Source organism: Chelonia mydas, chromosome 16 (genome assembly GCF_015237465.2).
Source record: "Chelonia mydas isolate rCheMyd1 chromosome 16, rCheMyd1.pri.v2, whole genome shotgun sequence".
In the NCBI taxonomy this organism is placed as follows: domain Eukaryota; kingdom Metazoa; phylum Chordata; order Testudines; family Cheloniidae; genus Chelonia; species Chelonia mydas.
The window spans coordinates 8,095,472-8,108,012 of record NC_057857.1 but is presented as its reverse complement, the minus strand read 5'-3'; the positions used below and the strand labels follow the sequence as shown (position 1 = coordinate 8,108,012).

Genomic DNA, 12,541 nt, shown 5'->3' with positions numbered 1-12,541 from the left:
GCCTAGTAAAATGTCATGTACTCTAAACAAAAGATCTTCTTTCTGGTTCATAGTGTCTGGTATTGGAGTGACCTAGTAGCCTGGGAAATGGCAAGACATTTAGGGTAGATCTTCTGTTTCTGTTTATGACACCACAGAAGATCTATTGTAAATGTCTTGCCATTTCCCAGGCTCCTAGGTCACTTTAATAATGGACACTATGAACCATGAAAAAAAAAACTTTTTGTTTGGAATACATGACATTTTACTAGGCTCCTGCCTTGTATTGACGAGAATGAGCTTTTCAGATACAGCCTGTTTGTCTGAGTGGTGTTCTTCAGAACTGGAGTAAACAACATCCTTTGCATGTTTACGAAAGCACATCTGGGCTTGTGTTTCCCTACTATGAACTCCACTAAATGCTATAAAGCAACAGCTGCATTTTCAAATGGGTTGGCATCACTTTGACCTGGAGCTTTGGTTTTGCTCCTTTCTTCTGTTTCCATTAGCAAGTAGCTGCCACTGAATAAACTTGTACACGGTATCTATTCTGCCAGAATTATGAATGAATTATGAGGTTGTAATACTGGGTCAGACCCATGGTCCATCTAGTCCAATGTTCTGTCTCCAAAACAGCTACTACTAGATACTACTAGAGGAAGGTGTAAGAAACCCGTCGCCACTGACAGGTTTGGAATACTTTCATTTAATGCACTGCTAGAAGGCCCTCAGACGCTGTAGTAATAAGTGGTATAAGAACCCAAGAATAGAGCAGAATACAATACAATGCTCTCAAGTGTCCCTAGCTTCTGTTTCCCAGAAGCTGGGAATGGATGACAGGGGATGGATCACTTGATGATTACCTGTTCTGTTCATTCCCTCTGGGGCACCTGGCACTGGTCACTGTCGGAAGACAGGACACTGGTCTGACCCAGTATGGCTGTTCTTATGTTCTAATACAGTCGAATAACCTGCCTATAGAGATAGCTTCTTCCTGCTTTCCATCAGTTATGAGATGACTTAGTCCTTTTCCAGCTCACAAATAATTCATGAAGGAGTCCCGATCGCTGTGAATGCAGTCTCCTTAAGTACTCACCAGATAGTTTGGATGAACAATTTTCACCCTCTGGTTTGTTTGCGGGCTGTCCATTGTTTGCTCAGTGTGACTGGGTACTTAACATGTGGTTTGTTTTTTTTCTGCACCCTGATCGGATGACTGAAACTTTTTAAATGGGAGAATAAGAAATAACAAACGATGAACAGCAAGTAGTGAACAGCACATATCCTTGATCACACGTGAATCCCTTTGCCCGCACGTGAATACGTGCATGTGAGCAAAGTACAGCTGTTTCCCAAAGAATCCGGCCAATGGAAACCTATTCGCATGGGTGACCATGAATAGCGAATAACAGCTCCAGCAGAGCATGCACTGACTCACCAACCAGGCGTGCTGCAGTGGCCTTTCCCTGGACAGGGCCCAGGTCAGATGACCCCAGGGCACAGATACTTCACCCTCACCACCAGAGCTGCAAGTTAGGTTGTGCAACAGCCCTGCTCAGCTAGGCGCTCGCCTGCCACCTCGTAGCATCACAGATGCCCTAGACTTCTCGTCGGCCCTCAACCCTATCTCTGCTCCTGTTCCAGCCTTGTCCGGGCCTTATTCTGACCCTGCTCCAGCCTTGCACCAGCCTCTTGACCCCCAGGTCCTTGGACTGACTCCAAGCCACCTTTGACTTGCATCCAGACTCTGATTATGACCCTGATTTGGCTTGTCTATGGACCTCAGACCCCTGTTCTGACCCACGGCCAGTCCCTGGACCCCGGTTTCATTGCTGCCCTTGGCCCAGTCTCAGCTCTTTGACTGGCTTTGACCACGACTCCCATCACCCGGCCTGACTGCCTAGAACCCGGAGCCTGACAACTAGGCTGGAAAGCACGTGAGAAAGAGTTCTTTTTCATGGGATTTCTGACATTTTCTCAAGTTTCAGAGTAGCAGCCGTGTTAGCCTGTATCCGCAAAAAGAAAAGGAGGACTTGTGGCACCTTAGAGACTAACAAATCCAGTTAGATTGAAAATGCCTTGGAAAAAAAAAGCCCTCCTTGCGGTATATTTAATTAGCTTTACGAGTGCTTTGGGGCAGTCTAATTTCCATCTCTTCTTCATTGGGTACAGACCTGTGCACCTTTATGGTGCTGGATGGGGGGAAAGAATACTAATAATGGGGCACTTTCTGTCCAGCCAGAATCCAGGAGCTGCAGCAAAAATAAGAAATAATGAGGGTCGGGGTAGGGCCGAGTTTTCCTAACTTTTTCCAACATTTGAAAAATGCAGAGGGGTGAAGAAAACCACAAGCACCTCTGAATGTGCCCTGCTCTGACAGCTGTCCTGAAGGATCATTATTAATGATTCTGGGATGGGCCCTGCCTCTTATCTTGTTGAGTGTAAGGCCAGGACTATACTACAGACCTATATTGGTATGACTACATTGCTCAGAGAAATCCACCCCCCCGCCCCCGGAGCAATGCAATTGTACCGATCTAACCCCCCCTGTGTAGACAGCACTACGTCAACGGGAGAACTTCTCCCATCTACATAGCTACCACCTCTTGGGGAAGTGGATTAACTACACAGACGGGAGACGCTCTCCTGTCAACACAGGGGCATCCTCCGTTAAGTGTTACCGTGGTGCAGCTGCACCAGTGCAGTGTCTTATGTGTAGACCTGCCCTAAGTCTCTGCTAGTTCCTACCACAGAGGTGGGCAAACTACAGCCAGCAGGCCACATCCGGCCTGCGGGACCCTCCTGCCCGGCCCCTGAGCTCCAGGCCCGGGAGGTTCGCCCCCAGCCCCTCCCCCCACAGTCTCAGCGCCCCGTGCGGCCGGTGCCATGCTCTGGGTGGCTGGGCAGCGCAATTGCAGAGCCGCGGCCTGACCCGGCGCTCTGGGCAGCACGGCTGTAGCGCCACCAGCCACCGGTGCTCCAGGCAGCGCAGTGAGGGGGCAGGGAGTTGGGGGTTGGAGAGAGGGCAGGGGAGTTAGGGGTGGCGGTCAAGGGGCGGGGGTGTGGATGGGGGCGGGGCAGTCAGAGGGCAGGGAACAGAGGGGTTGGATGGAGCAGGGGTCCTGGGGGGGGGAGTCAGGAAGGAGAGGGGGGGTTGGATGCGGTGGCGGGGGGCAGTCAGGGGCAGGGGTTCCGGGGACAAGGAGAAGGGGTGGTTGGATGGGGCAGAGGTCCTGGGGGGCAAGTCAGGAATGGGGGGGGGTTGGATGGGGCAGCAGGGGGCAGTCAGAGGTGGAGGGTCCGGGGGTTGGTCAGGGGACAGGGAGCAGGGGGTGGTGGATGGGGTAGGAGTCCCGGGGGGGCCGTCAGGGGGTGAGAAGTGGGGGGGAGGGGTGTTGGATAGAAGGCGGGGACTGGGCCACACCTGGCTGTTTGGGGAGGCACAGCCTCCCCTAACCGGCCCTCCATACAGTTTTGGAAACCTGATGTGGCCCTCAGGCCAAAAAGTTTGCCCCCCCGTCCTACCAGGACATGAGACACCAGTGGCAGAGACAGGTTTTGCAACCAGAGGGGGTGATGGGTCATTGGTGGGGCCTCCCTCTTCACAGTGGTCATGGAAACTGTACTGGAAAACTGCACTGAGCCCGGCTAGATAACACGGTACTTAAAAGGCCAGCAGCATCCCCAGAATAGCAGACAATCCAGTACATCCAGTACTTCTGGGCATTGGCGGATTAGCCACTGGGCCAATGGGGCCCCAGCCAATTCGAAGAATGGGCACCCTCGTGCCTCGACCCAGTCCGCCTGCCCGGCGCTCCTGCCGGGGAGGGGGGGAAGCCCCAACCCCCCAACCCAGTTTCTCGGCAAGAGTGCCAGGGGAGGGGGGAGGACTGCAGGCGGAAGGGGTAGGGAGGGGCCCCCACTTGCTCTGGCCCAGGGCCCCACAAACCCCTAATCCGCCTTTGCTTCTGGGAACTGTGTGGCCCCACCCCTGCCTGCATGATCCCACCCCTGACGGTGTGACTTCATACGCACTGTTCATGTGAGACCACGCCGGTGCGGGCGGAGCGGCGAGCTCCTCAGAATGGCGTTTTGTCTCAACACTGGACGGGAAACAAACCATAGAAAAGCCGGACTTTCTGCCTCTCTCCCACTGGAGCTTCACCAATAGCCGTGCAATGGCCGGAGATCATAAAAGACTAATTTAGGCAAAGAACCAGATTCTAATGGCAGATGCGTAATCTGATAGCTCAAAAACGCATCCACAGCAGTTGCAGGCATGCACATAAGGCTAGAGGTCCACTGATTCAGCTGAGCTATGCTGACGTACGAGGATCTGGTCCGAGGCAAGCCTTCCCAGAGAATAGGTTGTAGCCCAATATTTTTAAGAGAGGGTTTTGAAGTACAGGAGCATCTTTGCCCCTTCAAGAACAAAGAGACATTAAAGAGAATATAGATGAGTGGGCTGGTTTTCCTCTCGCACTCATTTTACACCACAATTTGTCCACTGGCTATAATGGAGTTAGTCCTGGTTTACACCCAGGTGAATGCGAGGAGAATCAGGACCAAAATGTGGTTATTCCCCAGAAGGGGACTCTAAAAATGGCATTATTGGTTTCCTTACTGACTGTATTTATTGTCCTTTAGAGGCACCAAGTAAAATTTGCTCAGTAAAAAATTGGAGAGGTCTTTTTCTAACTACATCCCTGCAAATCCACCCTGGGACCTAAAAGTCAAGCTGGATTCTTCTGGGCTCATGAAGTGACGTCAATACATAATACAGATTCTGTAACTGGAATCTGGTGAACAATGCAGCTGATGATGCATGAGATGGAATAAAATCCAGCTCACTCTCCCTTCGCTGGGTTGCTCTGCGTGGCTAGCAAGAGTAAAACAAAAATAGTACAAATGTATTTTTGTCACCCAAATCAGTAGGCCAGACTCTGAATACACACAGGGAGCAGACCTGTTGATTAAGAAGGTGCCATTTTTGCAGAGTCATCACATTTTCAGAAGGGGAACATGACACAAGGGCATGCAAGATGGGCCAGGAGCCTTCTTAGGTACCAGCGGGGAGGTCTATAATTTGTACAGATGCTTCTGTGTCATCACCCTGGGAGTACTTAGCGAGTGCTGGCTATACACAGTGGCTCTGGTATTTCACTACTGGCTTCTCTCTTTAGCCCATGACCTCCTTGCGCAGTTCATGCCTTAGGCTTGGTGAATTTCTCTGCCATTAATCATGAGATCGGCTTGCACCTCAGACCTTTTCTCTTTAATCTATCGCCATCTAGTGTGCTGTGTCAGTAATGCAAAAACCCAAGACTCCCCTGCCTTATGCAGTACATACAGTCTCCAAACGATAACTCCCTCGGAAATATATTCAATCCCAAAGGCCCAGAGCAAATCAGACTGCCTGGTAAAGACTCAGCACAGATGCATCTAGTCCTAGCAAACCACAAGATGTGGGCTGCAATCATCCTTGTTCTTTTCAGTTCTTTCGCGAAGGTGAAAGGTTGACAGTCGTGAGAGCTGCGGTCCTTTCTGTATCCGCAAAGCAGGCATAACGTAGCCAGCAGCAGTGCTCACAGGTCAGTGTGTCCCAGCAGTGACTGGGCTGAGTGGAGGGGAAAGATGGTTTTTCGTGTCCATCTAATTCTTGGTCTTTGGCTCAGGCTGCTCATGAAGGTACCGGATTTTGTTAGTTGTGTGCTGTGTTATGGGTTGGGGGGGTTGTTTTTGTTTTAATCCCCCACCCAATCTTTAGGGTTTAAGCCAATCTTTAAATATTAGAGACCTGTGGGGGGAGCGGGAGGCAGGTATCCCATATCAGCCTTCTGAAGGGTTCTTACACCTCCCGGTGAAGCATCGGGGGGGAGGGATAGCTCAGTGGTTTGAGCATTGGCCTGCTAAACCCAGGGTTGTGAGTTCAATCTTTGAGGGGGCCATTTAGGGATCTGGGGCAAATATTGGGGACTGGTCCTGCTTTGAGCAGGGGGTTGGACTAGATAATCTCCTGAGGTCCCTTCCAACTCTGATATTCTATGATTCGGTGATGTCCACTGTTGGAGACGGGATACTGGAGTAGATGGACCTTGGATCTGATCCAGTATGGCTGCAACCTCACCCCTAGTGCAGCCTGGCTGTGTGTTGGCAGAATAGCTGCTTTTCCACACTCAAAGAGCAAAGCACAGGCTTTCAGACTACCCTATGGAAAACAATGACAAAAAAGCACAAAAGAAAATGTACCCTGAGAGAGCACAGCATGTGCATCTCCTTAGCAACAGTCTGCAGGAACTCCTGTGGGCCCTCTCTGCAAAGAGGCCCTCAACAGAGACATCTGCCCTCCAGCTAAGAGATGCTGAGCGAAGGGCTGCTCCTCTTAGAGCAGCAGAACTGCAATAGGGTTGCCAAGCAGCGGGACGCTGAGCCCCATTAAGACTGTGTTGGGCCTGGCATGGGGGTGAGCCCTGCAGAGCGATGAGCTGGGGATGCAGCAGCCTCACTGCGATGGCAGATCTCTCCGGAGGAAAAGCTGTCTCTGAAATGCAGCAATCCTGCTGATGCAGCTCTGCAGGCACAGATGTCTACCACCTCTTTCCCCAAGGCCCTGCCCCCTATTCACTCCTCTCCCCTCCACCCCCTGTTGCTTGCTGGTCTCCCTCCTCAACTCCAGCCCCAAGGGATTTGCAAACCTGAGCCGCATTGGAGTGCAGGTCAGAAGAGCGCTGCGGCCAGACGGGAGCAGCCAGGCAGCTCTGCTGGCAAGGTAGGACATGACCCTCCTGCCTGGCAGCTCCCCACCTCCCTCTGAGCTGTCTGCCCAGCAGCCCCCTTTCCCGTCCGCTCGAACCCTCCCCGCCCCGGCGCTGCCTGAGAGCGCGGCTGGGGGAAGCGCTGGCTGGCGGGGCAGTTTGCTTCCCTTCCCTCTCGGGGAATGTTCCATGTCTGCTGGGAACCCCTTCCCCTGCTCGCCGTGAGCCCCCGCACTCTGTCCTCTGCCACAGCCCTGCAAACTGTGCTCCTCCAAGGGGTGGCCTGCAGCCCGAGCTGGTGCATGTGTTCTGCCATGGCAGCCACCGCTTCAGGGCCGGGTGATAGGCTGCCACTTTCCCCCTACCCTCGGTAACTGGACTTTTAGCGTCCGGTCAGTAGATCTGACTGGACGCTGCCAGGTTCCCTTTTCGACCGGACTCTCAAATTGTGGAAATGGTGTAAGGAGGGGATAGGATTGTGCGTGGGGGTAGAGGGGGGATGTAATATATGTGGTCCATGTGGACCACAGAGATCTTTGCTCTGGAAGGAAGACATGGGGACAGGTGGACATTGGATGGACAATACAGAAGGAGGCTCCAGCTTCCTCTCCCTTCACGCCTAATCTATACAGATAAGCACTGCATCAGGGCCACATCCTCTGGCTTAGCTCAGAGACTGGGATTCACCCCGACGTGTGTTTTTAAGGAGGCAGAACCATGCTCGAACAACAGCTAACTCCTGGATCGCTCTCGGGCATCCGGAGCAAGTCCCACAGCTTGGGCCAAATGCATCAATGGTGTAACTTCACGTAAGTGAGTGGAGCTACAGCAGGGACGGCTGCTTCCATTTAGATACAAAGGTTCTGCGTGCCTAACCAACCCCTGTATAACCTGGGCAATACACCGACGTAGGTTAGATCAAAACCCAGGCCAGGGGAGGATCTAAACTCTGTTCCTCGCAGCCCTACCTGGAGGGCACAATAGCAAAGATTTACACAACATCCTCTGGCCTTCGAGCCACATGACTCATGTTACTGGGGCAACGTCCGTCCGGGGAGGGAGGAAATAGTGTGTTAAAAAATAAAACCACAGCCCAGCTGAGTGTGAGAGACAAGCAGAGGCCGAGCCCGAGCAGCAAGAAAGCACAGCCAGGCTGAAGCCCCGCAGAGATGGTCTGAGTAATTATCAATGGTAAGGAAACCTCTTTGGGTTGGACAAAGCAGAGCAGAGGGGGAGGTTTGGTTTGTAAATACGTGTGTGCCCCCGACTATCACTGGTGCCTGCAGTTCGTGGGATGATGAGTGAATTCTTTGAAATGCAGTCTGAGCTGCCAGGCCTTCGCAAAGAGTCTTTCCTTACACGGGTGTTGTCTTCACTGTTGCGGGGAGGGACTGTTCCACAGTGGGGTATATCCCAGCCGTGGACAAAAGCGAGGCTTCTGTGATACCTGCTGGGTCACCCTGCAAGGGGAGGTAAAGTCCTATCAGCTGGCGCTCTCCACAACTTTCCCTTCCCACAATAACATCATATACTTGGTCTAGCTGGGTCTGGCAGGGGAGGGGAAGAGTGGAGGGGGGGATGGGGGGGGTACTATCTAAGGAATAAAGTAAAACTTTGCTCATTAATTAAAAAAAAAATCATTAGGCCTGATTCTGATCTCATTTACGCGGGTGTAAAACAGGAGCAACTCCACTGAGTGTCTTTGGGTCTGACTGTGGACTTGCACCAGGGTGAATCAGGAATAATCCTGCTGAAATTAACAGAATTACACAGGATGAAACTGGAGCTAGTAAGTGTGCAGCCAGGCCCATTTTGTCCAGTTGCGACCAACTACCTTCACTTCTGTGCTTTTTGGCCAAGATCTCTTGTGGTATCAGTGCGAATCTCGCTCTCTCAGTGCTTTTTCTCCAACCCTGACAAGAAATGGACGTGTATTAGCATAGCACCTAGGTGCCCTAGTCCTGGAGCAGGACTCCATGGTGCTAGGTGCTGTACAAACACAGAACAGAAGGAAAGTCTTTGCCCCAAGCTTTTACCTTGAATGGTGTAACTTGATTCTATTGATTCTATTGCAAACTGGACATTTTGCTGACCATTTGTTACATCCCCCCTGACTCCCACCATGGCTGAAAAGGTGACTTATTGGGTCCCTAGCTCAGGTAGGATCAGAGAGGGGATGATTTGCTCCTGTGAACACCCCTACCACCTTGATGCCTTGTGCAGCTTCTTTTCCCCAGTGCCCCACAGGGGCCAACAAATATTTGCCCTTAGCTTGAGGAATAAAAACCAATGGTCTCCTTTCTCTCTGCAGGCTGCAGGTATGTGGCAGCAAAGATTGGGAGCCTATGTGGCCACAGAGATGAGGAGCCCCCTGCCACCCCGGCCCACTCAGCGGACCACAGCCAGAACCAAAGTAAGTAATGGACTTGCTGGAGCTGTCGTGAAGATTGCTGTGGTGGGGGGCAACAAGCATACTAGATTAGAAAGGAGATGGGATGCAGCCGGTCGGGACTCAGGAGACTTAGGGTCTATTCCTACTTCTGCTGCATGGCAGTGCCATAGCCAGGCATGTAAGTTTGGGCAGGCTGCAAATTATTATGGACAGGCAATATCCCACCCCCACATTTCCTTACAGACACGGCTTTGTTTTTGATTAGCTGAAGTCTTTTCAAAACTTGTCTATTTGCCCAATAGGAGGCGCCATTAAAAAAAATCCCAGCATAAATTTACTTGAACTTCACATTGAACTGACCCACATAGAATCAAAGGGCAGATTAGGTATAAGCTGTTTAAGCACTTAGCACCCTCTAGTTCCCAGATCTAGGTCTCCCCAGCAGGCTTCCTGTTTGATGCCAAAATGCCTTACCACACACCAGGCAAACACATCTCTTATTTTCATTACCAAATTCAGCCCTACCCCCATCCGCTGGCTGCATCAGTTAGAGGAAGTTATTTAAAACACAGATGTCAGCATGACTTTGCAGATGGCTCATGCAATACCCAGGAGGCCTGCGGCTCTCCCAGCTGCCTGAAATTCAATACCTTGCTACTAGCCACTGAATCAGCTGGGACATTCCCTCCTTTCTGATCAGCTCTTGGAGACACAAAATATGGCTGTCACTTGACAGACTTGCACTTTTATTCCTGTTAAATTGCTGTAGAATATACCAAGCGTGCACCACTTTCCGATAAGATAAGGCTAACTGAATTGCTGTCCGAACCCTTGCTCAGGAGTCTTAGATTAGATTTTAAAATGTGGCAGCAATTGGATAGTAGATTGATGAGACTGAGGCACAAGAAGTGAGGTCCAAAGAAGGGCTCCAAATCATTTGCTCAAGCTCTAAGAGAAGCAGTGAGTGATGGGTTTATGTGGTCAAGGTAATGAGCCTGATTCTCCTCTCACTTACACCAGGTTTACACCAGTGTAACTCAGTGCAGTTTGTCCTGATTTGCTTTAGTGTAAGTAGGGTGACCAGACAGCAAATGTGAAAAATCGGGACGGGGGTAGGGGGTAATAGGAGCCTATATAAGAAAAAGACCCAAAAATCGGGACTGTCCCTATAAAATCAGGACATCTGGTCACCCTAAGTGTAAGTGAGTTCAGATCTTGACAGTATCAACCTGTATTGCCATATGCAGCAGCAGGAGGTGTGGCCATGAAGCTTATGCCAGCCTACTTATGTCAACATCGCTGTTTGTGACTGAAAAACAAAGAGTTTTTTCAACAGGCTCACTGAAAGCCAGGTGGGGTGGGGCCGCAGAGAGGCCCAGCATTGGAATCGCAGTTTAACTGGTGTCAGATAAGTTGCCCGGGCAGTGGTATTTAAACTTCCCCTTTAAGCTAATAGACTCCTCTTCAGCTGGTGTAAATCAGCATAGCTCTGTTGGACTCAATGGAGCTGCTTATAGTGGTTCAGTGAGTGAAATAAACTATACCTACAAGAGCCCGTTTTTGCCGACGCTTGGAAGCTTTGCTGGCTGGGCCATTTAAGACTGAAAACATTTTCTAATATAAATCTGGGCTCCTGTTCTCAGGGCTAGTCTTCCCCAGAAAATTAGATCCACACAGCTACGTCGCTCAGCAGTGTGAAAGATCCACCCCCCCTCAGAGTTCGGCTGACCTAAGTCTCTGTGTAGACAGCGCTAGTTCGATAGAAGAATTCTTCCGTGGACCTGGCTACCCCCTCTTGGGGAGGTAGATTAACCACAGCCCCGAGAGAACCCCTCCCGGCACTGTCGTGTCTACACTGAAGTGCTACAGGTGCCGGTGTGCAGCTGTAGCATTTTCAGTGTAGACCTAGCCTCAGCTTTCCCCTGTTCTGTGTTACAATCTCCCGCTGTAAGGCTTGGAACGTAGCCTCCTTGCTAGCTGATGTCGAAGCTTTGTCCATATGACGGATAAGGCCTTTTAATTCCCACGGCTAACATTGCGGATTCCTCCTCTTTCCTCTCTTGTGCTTGCATTTTCAGATGTAAACACAGTGATATCAGAAGGCCCCCGAGTGACAGGCGCCGTCGCTAGGAACAAGACGCTCGGCCCTGAACAGCCCTGCGGATCCTGAGGGTAGATGGCCTCAGGGCCCTCCTTGGAAGCCCGAGGCCTTCTTTCTCTCTGACTCTGCGAGGGTCTTGGTCTGCTCCCCAGCGATCGGAAATGCGTGTTCACCAGTAAATCCATCTTGCATTTGTATAACAATATGAATTGTCCTTACTAACCCCTTGCCACAAGGATTTCCCAGCATGAAAGACAAATTAAGTCCGATGCTCAGCATCTGCTATAACTGCTGCCTCGAAAACTTACTCCATGCTCTATACTGGGGCCAGGGAGAATATGTTACCCTTCTCAAACCAAAGTGGTATTCAATACGTATATCAGGCCACATTCTGGTCTCATGTATATTGGTGTAACTTCAGAGTAACTTCACTGAAGTTAATAGAGTCAGATCTTCGGCTGATAAAAATTAGTGTCGCTCCATTGATTGGAGGTATGCTGAGTTGCACCAGCCGAGGATCTGGACCAGCGTTGCCCTGAATTTACGCTGGTGTAACAGAAAACGGAATCTGGCCTTCAGGGCTAAAAATCGTCTCTAAAACGGTCATAAAGCAGAGAAACTCAATTGATTTCAATGAAGTTACTCTGGGTCTACACTGGAGTAAGAGAGAGCAGAATTTGGCCCATGGAAGGAAGACACCACCCTTACATGGGTGGATGGATCTGGCCCTTGGTGATCTGATTTCCTTTCTTCTGGGAAGTTCTCCCTGTATTGTCACAGTGAACAATGACGACAGATTCACAAACTCCTTTGTGTGGAGACGAAAAAGTCCGAATCCTTCCTGTGCTACAAACATGCAATTCAACCAGAAGTAAAAACTAATGAAAGCAAGTGTACTGTACATTGATGGCCTTTTGGTGTTGCTCCATTTGCGAGCATTTATTCCTTTGGGGTACACAGTGAATTATTTATTAGTTGTGTTACGGTTGCCACGGAGGCCCCAGCCCAGATTACGCCCGTGGTGTTTTACTATGTTTGCAAACATGTGGTAAGAGATAGCCTCTGCTCCTGAATGGCTTGCAGCCAAAACAGAGAAGACAGACAGAGGGGAGGAAGTGATTCAGCAGTACTGTGAATGATTCCCCCTCATCCTTGGATGCCCCCTGGCACCTGGGAGCTCCAGCACCAGGCTACATCCCAATTCCCCTCTCAGAAAGGCTCCATGACAGGCTCTCTTGCCTCAATAATCCCCCTCGGGGGGGGGGGGGGGGGAACGGACAGACTTTATTACAAAAACATAGTGCAAATAATCCT

General features: G+C 50.7%; 1 long non-coding RNA gene across 1 annotated transcript; it reads left to right on the top strand.

Moving 5' to 3' along the window:
• The first annotated feature begins 7,767 nt into the window (after positions 1 to 7,767).
• On the top strand, positions 7,768 to 12,118 carry LOC114018883. The gene is made up of 3 exons (XR_003564083.3): positions 7,768 to 7,925; positions 9,046 to 9,147; positions 11,205 to 12,118. It is a non-coding gene; the product is annotated as an uncharacterized LOC114018883 (long non-coding RNA).
• The last annotated feature ends 423 nt before the right edge of the window (positions 12,119 to 12,541 follow it).